This window comes from Protopterus annectens, chromosome 2.part1, assembly GCF_019279795.1.
Source record: "Protopterus annectens isolate FY-2018-M chromosome 2.part1, PAN1.0, whole genome shotgun sequence".
Taxonomy (NCBI): domain Eukaryota; kingdom Metazoa; phylum Chordata; order Ceratodontiformes; family Protopteridae; genus Protopterus; species Protopterus annectens.
In genome coordinates this window covers 1,917,491,676-1,917,508,439 of record NC_056729.1, presented here as the reverse complement: position 1 = coordinate 1,917,508,439, position 16,764 = coordinate 1,917,491,676, and positions in this window count along the sequence as shown.

The following is a 16,764-nucleotide window of genomic DNA, read 5'->3' as shown; positions in this document are numbered from 1 at the left end:
TTTTGGAACTGGTCTGGCATAGGTTGTTGAGCTAGGAGCTCAGGGACAAGGGTTTTTCGATGAGTTCCAATGTCTCTGTTTTACCTTTGTTTTTGTGGTATTTAAAACCAGCATCTGTGTGGCTTTGTGCTTGTTTGCTTGTTGCACACCACCACTGTGCTTATTTAACCCTTTCAAAGTATCTCATTTGCATTTTTCCCTCACTAGCACTCCTGTGTGAGTGAGACCCTCGCCTGCAGCTACTGTGTTGATTTTATCCAGACATACTCACATCTATAGGTACTCTCCTCAGATAGTAACCACTCTACTATCCCTGACCTGTGTTCCACACATTCTGATAACCATGGACTGACAATGTGAGACAGTGTAGCAACTGCCTGATGTACACAGACAACCCTCTACTACTATCACCTAAGAACACAATATGTGAGAGATGCAATCACATTAAGAACCTAGGATCCTTGCTGTCTCAATCAAAAGCCAGCACATGATTGACAGACCATGATGCTTTGCCACAGATGGCCTTCATCTGTCTCCCCTGGGCTTTAGGCTTCTGGCAAAGTCCCTTGCCTTCCCCATAGGGCCTTTTTGTAGCCAAAGTCATGAACACAATATTACCAACATGAATCTTCTTCTTCTTTGCCTTTCAGCTTTTCCCAGTTAGGGGTCACCAAAGTGGTCTGCTAATGATTGGCAGTGGATTTTTAAGGTGCCGAGTTGCCAGCCCGATGCCCAACCTTCAAAGAAGACACACCCATTCATGCACGCACCTACCTGCATGACTTTTAGATGTCACTCGACCACGGGTAAGAAATGTAGACTCCACACAGAAGGCTCTCCAGTCGAGAATCGAATGGGACAACCTCTTACAATATTACATAATTCATATAAATGAAATTAAAGGTCATGCTGCTAAATGCTAGGAGTTTTAGCATGAAATTGTACTCATTGCAAGCATTCCTTGCCCTGGAGGATGCTGACATTTGTGCAGTTACTGGAACCTGGTTCAAAGCTGTGGAGAGCACTCCAGCCTTATCAGGTTACCCCTCCTACCATACTCTGAGACACCAAATGGAGGGCTACAAAGCTAAAGGAGGTGGAGTTCCAATATTTATCAAAGACATAAACACCTCCAGGATGGTCAAACAGTAAGATACACAGGAGACACTGCAAGTGCAGTTAATTGCTGACAAAATACATATTCAAATCATAGCTAGCTACAGACCCCTAACCATGACTCAGTACACCCACTCCACCAATTTGAACTTACCTCATTCCATCAAGTTTCAACCCTCTGCACTGATCCTGGGTGACCTTAACTACTTTCAAACATAGTGTGCAGGACCTATTCTACCCCAAACATGAATGGCCAGAGATTCCATAACTTCATCAATGGGAATGCATTGGATCAGCTGGTCGACACCCCTACGAGAGGTAAAAATATCTTGTACCTGGTCTTAACCAACATGAGTAGCCAGTGTAGTACTCCTACAGTGTCATCCTCCTTGGTAAGATCCCACTATAAAGTGATCACTTTTGAAGTCACCATCTCCCCTGACCCCCCCCCACCCTTGTCAGGGTCACATGAAAAAACACATCCGAAGCTGACTACAGTCTCCTCAGAGCAGGTATAAAGAACCGCACAGCCACTGTCCCTTCAGTTGGAACTAGCACTAATGTCCAACCTATACCAGAAAAACATGTGAACACCTACATAGCTGTATGGACTCAGCAGTACCTGACAGGACCAAATCATCTTCCTCAAGGAAGCGTAAAACTGCCTGGTGGACAGCAGCAATAAACATAGTCTATCATAGAAGGAGGTAATTGCTTTCCAGGGCCAAGAAGGAGAAGGTGCCAAGTTTGAAGCAATTTCTCAGGTGAAATCCAGTAAGGCTAACTTCATGTCCAAATTGGCCACATTCACCAAGGACAATCACAAGGACTTCTTCACATATGTCCACAATCTCAAAGGCAACACCCAAATCCACTCTAAACTGGTGGCCAATAACACCACATACACAAACACCATAGATATAGTCAATCTGCTGGCAGATAGGTTCAGTGAAAACATCACCCCCTTGTCTCCCCCATCAGTACACCAGGACATCCCCAGCACCTGCTCCCCTCTCCTCATCACCATGGAGCAGGTCCTTAATGCCCACTCAAAGGCAAAGAATAAAGTCTCCATGGGACCCCGATAACATCTGTGCCTGTATCCTACATGAACTCAGGCATGAGGTCTCAGCTCAATTAGACACCCTATTCAACTACAGCCTGAGCACTGGCTTCATCCCATCTGCATGGAGGACAGCTACTGCCACCCTCTACACAAAGGTGGAGCATCTACTGACCCAGGCAATTATATGTTCATCAGCTTAACTAGCCTGATCTGCAAGGCCATGGAATGCATTATCATGAACCTTATAAACAAGGACATTGGCACTCTCAACACACTGCACCCAACACAGTTTGGTTTTGTCAAAGGGAGATCACAGCTGCTAAACATGGTTGACTTCTTCAAAACAGTCACCAAAGCCATTGACAAGGGGAAGATGGTGCTCAGTGCCTATCTTGACCTAGCCAAAGCATTTGACACTATTCCACACTCGGGCATACTACATAAACCCTCCCAGCCAGCTACCAACCCATATGGTACCATTTGAGTAGCCAAATGGTTCACTGATAGAACCTACTCAGTCAAGCTAAGGGAAGCCACCTCTAGTAGTAGACCCGTAATGAGTTGTGTACCCCAAGGATCAGTCATGGAGCCTCTTCTGTTTGGCATATAATTGTCTGAGGTGCAAGCCGCAACCAGTGGTCTGTGGCTGACCAAGTGTGCAGATGACTGCAAGCTGGGTGCTGTCTTAAATTCCCCTAGTGATGTGAACATCCTCCAAATGGGTCTTAATAAACTAATGACTGATGTCAGAAGGATGGCCTCAAAATGAATGCCGAGAAATGCATCATTATCCCCTTTGGGGAAATTGTCATCCCCAATACTTATAACATTAATAACAATGTACTAAGCATGCAATCAGTCATGAGGGATATGGACACCCAGGTTGATAGCAACCTGACTTTTGACCACCATGTTGCCTCCATTGTACAGAAAGCTGTCTACATGGCTCACCTCATAAATCATGGTATGTCATCAAGGAAGAAGGAGTTGATAATATCCCTGTACTCCTCCCTTATCAGACTCATTATTGAGTACAGTTGAACCTGGATGACTGGATGGGAAACAGAACATACACCCCTGGGATCCTACCTGTGTCCCTGTTGGACAGGGGAAACAGGTACTGACTTTGAAGGAACATGGGCAAAAGTCTTTGTTAGGCCTATAAGGGCCTCCAGCTCAATTGCCTAGTATCATCTTATAAACATATGAACCTAGATATTTGCTGTAATTATTTCAGACTGTCCTGCAATGTTGTCTGACATTATTCCCTGCGAGTCTGAACTCTGTTGTTACTGTATTGATTGAGTATTGTCTTGTTCCTTTATTAGTTATTATTAAATATAGGTACACCTTGTAGTTGTGTCTGATTTTTATAGAACTAAGAAAGCTCTTAGAGTACTTGCATGTGTATTCAGTGACACTGTATAGTCCACTCCAATAGGCTTGGTCTTGGTCACACTTACCATTTTGATAATAGGCACATCACACAGTAGGATTCGTCACCCTTTGGTAAGGGCCTTACAGTAGCTGTTAAAGAGATTGATTGTGGCAGTTGGAACTACCTTTAAGTGTGGGTAAAAGGGGCCTTAGCTGGTAGACCTGTGCCAGCCTTTCCCATGAGTGTGTGTGTGTGTGTGTGTGTGTGTGTGTGTGTGTGTGTGTGTGTGTGTGTGTGATCCAGAGATCAAATCTCAAAGTGTGTGTCAGCTACTTGGACAGGGACACAAAGCACAGGTCAGACAGAGAGGGTGACAGATGTTTTGGCTTGGGCACTCTGCTGAGATGTTAACCATACAGCTGTGCCAGTGGGGAGTCTTATTGTGAATCTAGAGAGAAAGAGAGAGAGAAACCAGCCCCAGGCAGACTGTGATCTCTGTGTGCTTTGAATGGTAATTGTACTTTACTGTGTGTGTGTGTATTTGTCATCATCCCATTATGTACACTCCTCACTGGTGATAGTAGTGAGGATTGAGGCTCCTTGATTACTGGACCAGTGTAGGGGCATCACACTGACAGTACATACTGGTGGATACAGCTGGCATATCACATCATGCACCATCCTTGAGCCTGTCTTAGTCTGCCAATGTCATACAGGATTATTTCACAGATTGTCCAGGTCTCCCTGACCATTCCTGACATATTCTGGCTAGGTCAGTCTGTACCCCACACCTGTATCTGATTGTCTGACACCTATGGCTAGCATAACTGGTGAGCCCCTGCAGCAGGACAGCAGGTCAGGTTATAGGTACTAGTAGTGGGGGGATGCTGACTCTGACTCAGCAGCAGTGCATACATGCTGAGCATGCAACATAAGGGAATGGATACAGTACCAGTTATTCATGTACCAGTACTGTGTCCTCTGGGGCCTGACATGTCACAGACACATTCTCCATCCTCTGTGAACAACCATCATGTATTGTCCACCTGGTGTGTGGGAATACACATTTGTCTGGCAGGGGGGTCTACATCTATCAGGCACATGTACCCATTTTTCAAACATCTGGAACTGCAGATGTCAGACACCTATGAGGGGGTCACCCTTCACCACATATGCCCTGCTCTCTGTTACTGTGTACCCCAGATGTTCCTGGAAAGCCCACATGCACCTGTTGTAGCACTCACCTATTTGTCAGATATAGGCTGGATGACATGGTACTGCAACGTTGCCCATAGGGGACACCACCAGTCAATGGCACATGTGTTTGGACACATAACAACACAGTCTGTCACAGCAGTCAGGCCATTTCTGGTAGTCCTGGTACCATCACAGGTTACCAGGCTATGGGCCTTGAGCAGTCATATGGCTAGGTCACATGTCAGCCCATGTGTATACAAGGCAGCAGCCATCCAACAGGGACACAGGTGATATCCCAAAGGTGTATGTGCTGTTACCCATCCATCTGACCAGGTTACACCTGCAAAGGTTTAGGTAGCTACCCTGCCTGATGCAGACAGGGTGCCCATTCCACCGCAGGGTGATTGTGTGGGACGCACATGCAGACCTCCCAACCGTTCCGAATTGTACAGAGCAGTTCGCCGGGAGATATCAGGAAAGAATTGTACAGAGCAGACTGCAGTTCGCCGAGATATTGCAAAACGAGATATGGCAGGATTAATAGCAGCAATCAAGCAAGGATTAAGCTGTTCACCGAGCCGGAAACAGAGATATGGCAGCAATGTGCAGAGCAGTTCACGAGCCAGTAACAACCGTCCAGGAGGGATTAATGGCAGCAAGCAACAGTAAGGTAGGTGTATGTTTGTGGATATGGCTGGAGAGGATTTAATGGCAGCAATGGTAAGGTGTATGTGTGTGTGTGTGTGTGTGTGTGTGTGTGTGTACTGTGTGTGTGTATACATGCATGTACATATAGTTTGTGCAGCAGTGAATCTTCATAGATTAGACAAAGTAGTGAAATGTAGATCTTCATGCTGACACTTAATCGCTCATGGCTGTGAAAGTTTAGTAGTGCTCACATTTATATTTCAGTTACTGGCAGAGGAAATTCCTGTTTACTGTGTTTATTGTATATTGCAGTTTAATCACATACTTTATTCTAATCTCTAGATGGTGTTACTTTTGCTGTATTACAATGTTCAGTATGTCAGTTGGTCTGATGAAATTTTTATGAATGTAGATCTTCATCGCTGACACTTAATCGCTCATGGCTGTGAAAGTTTAGTAGTGCTTCCTCACATTTATATTTCAGTTACTGGTATTTACTGTGTTTATTGTATATTGCAGTTCAATCACATACTTTATTCTAGATGGTATTACTTTGGTGTATTAGAATGTTCAGATGTCAGTTGGTCTGATGAAATTTTATGAAGAAATGCATTTTCAATGTCTTACCTATTTGTTGCACTACCATGTAAAGTGCCACTGATGATGTATTTGAAGATTTAGAGAACTTTCCTCAACTTAATTAATGGCTGCATAAAGGGTAACCATACCCAGCTGAAGGGGAGAGGGCTGTGAAACAACTTACTGAACTACATAATATTGAATAGTTTTGCATTGATGCAAACTTTAATGCTTTTGATTAATGGATAATTTGAACATCCTTGCAATACCATATAAGTCAAGGCAATGGTAAAGCACATACTACATGTGGAAGCAGACTTTATGATGGAAAAGTTCTGAATTGTGCAGTTTTGTCGTCATTGGTTCATGTGTTTTGTTTCATTGCCTACAGTACAGATTACTGGTAAAATGTTCAAACAATAAGTTTAAAATGCCTAACATGTGTGTTGTATTATGCAAGGAATATAATTTAACAGAGTCAGGAAGGTGTATAAAGAACACATGTATGTTTCTTGTTTTGTGCGCAAGGGCCAATGATTTGAAAGCAGCCCAAAGGTAATCTTTATCCACCACTGGTCAGATGCATTTTCTTTGGATGTGGTGTGGATTTCCATGCTGTTTCAATGAATTTTCAAGGGCAAAGTTTAATGTCAAGCCTATTTTCATTGTGAGACAGTATTGCTTTGTTTACCAGATGATGTCTTTTAGTGTTTCTGCATTGTTGTGCTGTAAAATGTAAAAATAAAATTCAATCATTTTAAGTAAAGCAGTTACATTAGTGTTTATGGTAAATGGGGCAAAATAGCACAGGACACTGGAATGGCTGCAGGGGGACTGTGGTGCCATGTTTTTGTTGTCTGTTCTTCAATTTGCATTCGAAAGTTGGTATCCCACAATTACATTGGAGGTGGGTTACATAATTATGTATGCAAATTAGATGTTAATCAGCGTACAGATTTGTACCTATTTTTCATGGGCCTTGTCCAGATTTTTGATGTTTCCAGGTTGAGAGGTATGCGCACATGTGAACTGCCAACAAGGCCAGTCCAGGTCACTCACCAGGTTGAGGGTGTGTGTGTGTGTGTGTGTGTGTGTGTGTGTGTGTGTGTGTGTGTGTGTGTTTGTGTAAAATGCAGTGAGGCATGACTTGCATGCGTGCAGCATTCCCAGCAATATGGAGTCTATGACTGCATTTCATGCCACAGTGAGGTTACTCCTGTGGAGTATGTATGACACTGCGTAGAGGGTTGGCCTTATAGCCTATAGGTGTATGGTAGATGCTTGATGGCCTGGTATTCCCTGGTGGGGAACCTCTGTGATGTCCCCAGCTGCTGCATGTGCTGTGTGATGTGAATGAAGAATGGAGGCTTATGCACATTAATGGTCCTCATTGGGGGGAACATGAAACATCAGGATCGGGGAGGCAATGCATGCTGTAATGCCAGTATTTTGACAATACCCAGACACATACTGTACTAATAGATGCAGGGGTGTGATGTGGGTGTTAGCAATGTATAGTGCAAGCAAATGTGGATGTGCAGGGTCTGTACATAATGATGGCCAATGTATGTGGTCCTGTGATGTGTTCCCCTGTTCATGTCTTTCAGGTGGGATGTACTGCAGATGCAACCTGCCATTCTCAGATGCTGAGACTGTGACAATCATTGATGCCCACAGACTCCATCACATGGTAATGTTGGGAAGGAGCTGGCAAAGCCTGCAGGAATGCACTGCCCTGTGTGCAGAAATGGTAGTAACAGTCAATGTGGAACACCAGGACAAGATCTACAAACAGGTCCAACATCATGCCCCAGACCTGGTACACAATGCACTGCATAGGGCTGCAGCTGTGGCCAGGGACTGTGTTGGCACAGGTGGAGGGCTTACTACTCAGGCATCACTCACAGCCACTGAGGACTTCCTTGCAAGCCATGGTGCAGTCACCACCTTCCAGGAAACCATCACTACGTATGTCGTGGAGGTGGATGGCACAGAGTCAACAGCCAAGGATCTTGCAGGTAAGGCCTCAGTGGGTATCGCATCAATGCTGTATCATTCATAGTGACAGCCTTTACATACCTGGATGCATATGTCAAGTCATACTGCATTTGCGAGTGGGTTTTGTTATGCACACAAGTGCACACCTATTGTGAATGTCAGCAATTTAGGTAGTATTACAGCTTGTACTGTACATGATCATGATTGCACATGATATCCTGTACCAATGCCATGTGTGTGTGTGTGTGTGTGTGTGTGTGTGTGTGTGTGTGTGTGTGTGTGTGTGTGTGTGTGTGTGTGTGTGTGTGTGTGTGTGTGTGTGCTGACAATACCTCTCCCTCACAGCTACATAGGTCCCTCTGGGGTGGCTTGGGAACAGTAACCTGAAGCCGGTGAGAGTGGAAATGATTGTTGTGACTCACCAATACTGTAGGCATGTTGAGGGTAGCCAGTTTTCCATGCACACAACTGTTATGCTTAGCCATATTGCAATATTTGCATGTTCACATGTGGTGGAGTTAATTGCGGTGCATCATGTTGGTCATCATGGGAGCCTATTCACAGGAGTTGTAACATATTGGCACATACTGTTGTATAGCTGTTGCCACTGTACTATACAGGGGTACATTAGTATTGTGTACCCAGGTGCACTGTGTGTTATGTGAAGGTCCATCACATACTGCTACTCCTCCCATATCTCAGAGGTGTACAGTAGTAGCAACATTAACTGGACATAGCTGTACTGAATGTTGTTGAGGGCCTGTCCAGAGTGTATCTGCTGTGGTCCGAATGGGTGTCATGCATGTCATCATTCAGAAAGTGTGGTATGTATAATGTCTTGTGCCACCTCACCTGCGTGTGTGTGTGTGTGTGTGTGTGTGTGTGTGTGTGTGTGTGTGTGTGTGTGTGTGTGTGTGTGTGCATGTATCAGCAAACATTATAGTGCAGGTAGTAATTTACATATGTTGTCTTCTCCTCACAGGTGAACCTAGGGGGTTGGGCTATCTCCCCCCGACAACCTGATTTCAGTGTCTTATCAGACTCTGATGATGATGGTGGTCATAGTAGAGCACAGGTGGGGTTGTCTGGGGCTGAATCTGTAGCATTGGCTGACATCCCACTTTCACCAACAATGTTCCTGCACATGGCCAGTATGCCCACACATAGTCCCCAGCATCCACAGATATTGGACAGTTGGAGGGTGGTGGCATACAACAGGCTAGTGTGGTGACTATGGCATCTTGTGAGTTTAGACACTAGCCATAGCCAGAGAGCTGGCAAGGTCCCACAAGGGCAGCACACAGGGAGATTGACAGGGGTGCTCAAAGGAGGACTGCTGCCCATCCAGCCACTGTCAGAGGTGTCACAGCAAGTTACACCCAACACATGTTTCAGTCCATCATGGAGGCACAGACATGTTCGGAATGCTACACCAGATAGATGCTCAGGGTCATGAATGCAACATTTCTTGCCCTGTGTGACAGCCTCCATGACATTGGTGATTCCATACATCATTTTGTTAATGTCTTGGACACACGGCTGGGTGAGACATTGTCAGTGTACAACTGTGCAATGTCTGTGCTTGAGCATGTGGTGGGAGTAGGCTGTTGGACACGTGGGCATAGGTCAGCAACAAGATAGGTGAGAGCTCACATGGCCGTACACATTCACACTCCCGTAGTGGCAGTATCAGCAGCACTACTGAAGGGAGGATGCTATCTACACCATAATGTTGCAGGCCATGGGCACGTGGTCTTGGCCAATCCTGTCAGGGACACAGATCCAGCAGACAGCAGTCACCATCTGGGAGCAGTATCGCATCTGGCCTTGTGCCTGGTGGTGCCAGTGACACTCCTGGCAGAACCAGTTCCCATGTCCATGGCCAGAGATGTTGAACTGTACATCCTGCTATGTACGGTCCATGGCTGTCCAACATACTACTGTGTAGGGCAACCACCTGGCTTGACTGTCTGCATACACACACTCACACATCACTATCACAGGCAGATCACCACCAGACATGCACAGATCCTCTCCATATCCCAGTTCAACACTTACTCTCCAGACATACACACACACACACACACACACACACACACACACACACACACACACACACACACACACACATGATGTCAACTGTATGGCCCAGCCTAGGCCTCTGGCAACCCCACACCACACCCTGTGCATGTGATGATACCTGTGCCACATCCCTGTTATCCATAACATCAGTGCAGGGCCATGCTAATATGGGTCTGATGCACAGGGTGAATATAGTACAAAGTAGTAATGTTTAGCTGTGTAAGGTGCTGTCTGCTGGCAATTGTCATGGGTACACATTGAAGTGTATGTGCTTTTCTGCCATGATGCTTTATTGCTGTTAGTACAGCTGACTGACTGTTGTCTCACATACTGTATTCTGTTTGTTTTGCAGGTGTCTGTGTGTGTACAGTCTGTGGGGCTGCTGACATTACCAAAGCTGAGTATGGTGGAGTGGAAACACAGTGACCATTTCATCGTCAACATACGGCTGCATATGTGCATGTTTACTGGGTGGGTATGCATGCAACAGTGTGTGAGGGACAATGAGGGCAGAAAGTGTGACCTGGCATACATACCCCTTGACACAGCCAGGTAACCTTCATTCATGTCACCTGGGTGTTCTGTAGGACCACAGGTTCATAAATGCAGAGGAGGTTACCAGAGTACTCACAAGTCTTGCCATTTCTTTATCCCCAACAGAATCACCCATCAGCACCTGTTGTCCCTGCCATTGCTGGACACTGGTTGAACCCCAGGGATAGCTGTTTTTTCTTTCCCATCTGCTCAACCTTGATGCAGTTGATGAAGGTATGCATGGTACTTTGTTTGAATTGCTTGTGGAGTCTATTCCTGACAGAGGGCAGACTCTGGTAGCCAAATCTGCTCTCCAGCTATCTCATATGGGAGTCAGGCCTCTCATGCTGGTAATGCACTTGGAGTTATACTCTTGTACATGGAGCAGCTGTTGAAGTGTTAAACACAACATTGCCATCTTGGCATGCCACAGACACCTGTGGGCCAGTACTGATTACAGGTTGTGTGGAAAAGGTGTTGAGGGCCATGGATGACCTTTGTGGGTGTTAACATAGACTTTACAGATTCTGCAGATGTCTGCATAGGTGCATAGCAGACTGGCCATACTGCTTATGTATTGTTGTGCTGACTGAGGACTATTCAGAGTTAATGTATACCTTTTGGCTGGATGTGGTCCCTTTACCTGTGTGGTGAACCACATACAAGCTATTCCCAATGACTGCCAATACTTGTTGCCTGAATGCAACTATGTTGCCATCCTGATTACCCAGGTCTGTTATTGCAGCCTGTCTGTGTATGGGGTTGGTGCTGATGTTGGAAATACTGGGGACATGTCCTTGCCATATGGCATGCTGACATTGTTGTTTGCATTCAGCTTGAGGCTAGGACCTTGACAGTATTCCATACCCACTGCATGGGCCATTGCAGTGTGTTAACAGCAGTTTGTGGCTCAAGGACAGACTGGAAAACATTTACAGTTCACACAGCCTTAGGCTGTACCTACATATGAGGATGGTGCCAATTAGCATGCATGCCTCTATACATGTGGGTTATTGAGGGCACTAGGTAGTCACATGGCCTTCACATGTATACATATTGCACACACATAGGCAACACAGAATGTGTTTATGACATTATCAAATGTGGAGTGTGGGACACAGCTTGTAGCAATGTGACAATTGTCAGGACATACCATCCCCACAGCAAGTGCAACAAGCACAGGACTTCCTCTGGTTTGCTACTATGACATCTTCTTTGTGTGACATTACCTTAGCTTACAGTATTTGTCATAACATTAAGGTTTTTCTGATGTGCAATAACTGCTCTATGCAATCAGCACAGAACTGTATGGCATTTTTGTTGTCCTACACTCTTGGGAACTCTTTACTGTTTCAGTTGTTGTCACAGGTCACACCTTGCCAAACATGGACTGCAACCTGCAGGGGGGTACAGATGATGGCCATACCTGTGACCTCTGCATATGTCTGCAGATTGTCCTGATGTTTGACACATACTTTCTTTCCATCTGACATAAAACTGTGGTTTTCTGGCAAGCTGTATGAAAATCATGACAGAATAACACTGCAGAATGATGATGGATATTGCCATGTAACAACACATACCCTTTGGAAAGTGCATTCAAATGCATGACCTGTTCTGGTGTCTACGTTCCATGCATGTCACAGCCATATGTGAAGATTGTGCTCAGGGTTTGGTGTTTGCCCCAGTTTTCCATATGGCTTTAACCAGATGTCTTTCTGTGAGGGATTGAGAGATATGTCGGTGGCCATAACACAGGTATACTGCTGCAAAGGGATTTACATACACACACACTCACACATACACAGACACACACACACACACACACACACACACACACACACACACACACACACACACACACACACACAAAACCTGCCCTTGCTGATAGTAGAATATCAGCCTGTCTAGTTGTACAAACGATGCTGCTGTATACATAACATAAACACTACAGAGCTACTATAGTGTTGCAGTGGCTGCCACTACTATTCAAGTGTTTGACAATTGCAGCAGCTGTTGGGATTGACAATGGTGGGTTCACAGGCCCTTAACATGGGGCCCTTAACATGGTAGAGCCAACTGAAACACAGACACACTGCTGCATGGGGATATGCATTGAAACATGCATGCACACAGAGTTGACACTTCTCCTATTAGATGACCTACCTATCTTGTTATGTAAAATACAGACTGATATGACTATTGCATGCACCACAGTGCCTTTTTGTTAGAAAATGGCTGACTGTGCTTGTAAGGCAGATGAAATCAACAGGCTCTTTAAAATAATGCCATGGGAGGGGGACAACAGGACATAAAATGGTATAATTAACATGCATGATAACCACATGGGATATGCTTCACACACAAACACTCACAGTAGTATAGTTGGCTGTATTAAGATTCAAACACCTATCTATCGACTTGTACATAGTATAGTGCTGCCTACTTATTACACACACCATGAAGCTTATAGGGCTAAAGATTGTTTAAAGGTACTTCTGTGGTGAATGACATCAGTAGGCCTTGTAAAGTAGGGCAATGGGAAATGTACTGGGTGGAACAGGCCACAAAATGATATAACCAACACACGGTTCTCACCCACAGTCACCGGTATTGAGATAAGAACCCCTGCCTATTTAGTTATTTGCACTATAGTATTATGCAGTTATCACATGTGCCACAGAGCTTATAGGGCAGAAAGGTGTCCAAAGGTACTTCTAAGGTGACTGACATTCACAGATCTTGTAAAGTAGGGTAATGGAAAGTGTAATGGGTGGGAAAGGCCTCAAAATACTTTAACCTACAAACATACACACTTTCACACATTTGCCTGGCTGAGATTAGGACCCCTAACTATTTAGTTATTTGTATTACAGTGCTACACAGTTATTGTATGTGCCACACCACTTATAGAAGTGAAGAGTGTACAAAGGTACTTCTAAGGTGAATGACATCAGCAGATCTTGTAAAGTAGGACAATGGGAAGTGTACTGGGTGGGAAAAGTCTCAAAATACTTTAATCTACATACACACACACACACACACACAAAGAATGGTGATGTGTGATTACAACCCCTACCTCTCTACTATTACACAATGGAGCTCACCTTCATACTGGCATGCGCCACTGGTTACAACTGGTATGCAATTGTCTGCAGCAGGACATCACTCTATGCTTTTCAGGGTGTCTCTGTCTATGACTCACTCTCTGTCTATGTCTCCCTCTCTCTCCCCCCCTCTCTCTTTCCATCACTGTCTGTCTCTTTCTTTCCCATATCTATGTGTGTGTATGGTTGAAATATTTTTATATGTTGCCCATATATATGTCTGTGTATCACGCTCAAAGGATGCATATATAGCACATATGGGCCACCTACAGATAGCTGAGTGATGTGTGATCAGTGTGGGTAGAGACAGTTAAGGTGTACATAGCTGTCTGTATGCAAAGACATATATGCACAATACAGTTGTGTAGTCTGATGTGAGTTTAGACATGGACTGTAATTCTCTATGTGTAGAAGCATGTCTGGTATGACCTTCTATAGTAAGAGTGGGAGTCCATTCCAGAGATAGCTGTACTCTGGTCCGGGGTTTTGTGTGCTACAGCTCTCAACCTGATAGAACAAGAAATCTGGGTCTAGTCAGCCAAAATGGAGGGAGAAATGGGCCAAACAAAGGGAGGGTGGCCTAATGGTTAAAGTGTTTGCCTTACAAATGCAAGGTGCAGGGTTCACGTCTCCCAAGGGATAATTGGCAAGGCTTACAATGGCTCGCAAGGGCTGTTAGCCTAGTACTAATCTATGAACCTAGGTTTAGGTTTAAATTTAATGGGGTTGGGAGGATGGCCTAATGGTTAAGGTGTTTGCCTTACAAGCACAAAGTACAGGGTTTGAATCTCACAGGGCATAATTGGCTAGGTTTAAAAAATGGCTCGCAAGGGCAGTTAGCCTAGTAGTAATCTATGTATGCTATTCATTTAGGGGCATTGGGAGGGTGGTCTAATGGGTAAGGTGTTTGCCTTACAAACACAAGGTACAGGGTTTGAGTCTCACAATGGATAATTGGCTAGGCTTAAAGTGTCTCACAAGGGCAGTTAGCCTAGTACTAATCTATGAACCTAAATATTGCTCTTATAAACTTAGAAAGTTGCTAGAATAACAGGGTTTGTTGTAGCAGACATTTTCTGACATATATGATGTCTAACACTGAAATGTATGTAATTACTTACTGACATAAATCCTCAGATCATTACAGTGATTTACTAGAGAAATACAATATTTATGATGGACAGACCAAAATTATGAGCCAAAATATAGATATTCTCACCAAATCCAGCCAGTTGAGAGGTGTTGCTACAGCCAATTGGCTAATGAAGGTGTGTAAGTAGTCCAGCACCTCAGTGATATACTGGTTGGAGATCTTCTGGTTCTGTGGTATCCTTCTTAACTTGAAAAGTCACATCCTGGTGTGGGTACAGAGTGCATTGTACTGAGCAGAGTCCCATAATATATGTGGTATATTCTACATACCACTGTGATTTCCTGGTATGTTATTGGCAGAGCAATATAGAGTAATGTGGTGAACCACTGGCAGACATTTGTTTATAGGTTCATATGAGGTTACCTGGCTGTTGGACCTGAAGCACTTATAACCCTAGCAGGTGAGAGTGTAGTCCATGTTTAGACATGTCAGCACCCAGAGCCCCTGTCCATCAGGGACACAGGTGGAATCACAGGGCTGTGTTTTCTGTTTATAATGCAGTTATCCAGAGTGCACTTCACAATGGGTATTGAGGTACTTAGCTTTATGTGGACAGGGAGTGTATTCCACAAATGGGGGAGTCTGTGGGACAGATATCTGTCACACCAAGCCCTATTGATATCACAGACCAGGTTGATGATGTGCCTACAGGTTGATCGAGTGGGACCTGACTTTCAGATGTGCAGCAGTCCCATTAAGGCAGGGTCTGTATTGCTTTGTATGCCAGACAGAGGTCACCTCTGATGAGCCTCTATGGAACTGAGTAGAGGGACACTGCTTTTAGCTTGTCTGTGTAGGGTAGGTGTGTGAGGGCCTGGATTCTCCCAGTGAGGCACCTCTGTGGTCTCTCCATCTGCTGCATGTGTTTTGTGAGGTACATGGTGAAGGAGGCATTGTACACAATAATTGGCCCTATAAGGGTAGGATACATGGATCTGATGACCTCTTTGTCTCTGGATGAGATACTCTTACTTTTGAGTCAGCCCATCTACAATGTTTTCTGTACAATAGAAGCAGCATGGTGCTCACTAGTCAGGCTGCTGTCAACCTGGGTGGCCAAATGCCTCACTACTGATTGTGTATGTAGGACATTGTTGTTAATGTGATAATATGTGGGGATGTCAGTCTCCACAAAGGAGATGATGATGCATTTTCTGGTATTCAGCTTGAGGACATGTTTCTGGCAGCAGTCATTTGTTTTGGTGAGACCCTCTTGGAGGACATCAACGTCACTTTGGGAACTGATGACTGTTCCCAGTGTGCAGTCATCTGCAAACTTGGTTAGCCATAGGCCAGTGTCTTTGTTCTGCACCTCAGGGAAGTATATCCTGTATAACAGAGGCCCAAGACTGTTCCCTGGGGTATACTGCTCATTACAGGTGTACTGCTTGAGTTGGCTACCCCTATTATGATTAGGTGAGTTCTATCAATGAGCCAGTTTGCTACACATCTGGTAACATATGTATTGATGCCTAGTTGACAGAGTTTATCTACTCTGGCCAAGTGGGGAATAGTGTGTAAGGCTTTGGCCAAGTCGAGGTGGGCGGAGTTCACTGTCTTTCCCTCGTCCATGCCTTTGGTGGCTGTCGCAGGAAAGTCAACCAGATTTAACAGACACACCTCCCCTTGACAAAGGCAGACTGTGTGGGGTTGAGTATTTGGAGTTTGCCAATGTCCCTGTTAATGAGGTCCATGATAATCCATCACATGGCCTTGCAGATCAGGGTAGTTAGGCTGATGTATCTTTAATTTCCTTGATCGGTGAACACTCCACCTTTGTGTAAAGGGATGACAGCTGTCCTCCACTTTGCTGGGACAAAGCCGGTACTCAGTCTTTGGTTGACTAGGGTGCCTAATGGTGCTGCCAGTTCATGCCTGAGTTCATGTAGGATGCAGCCTGGGATGT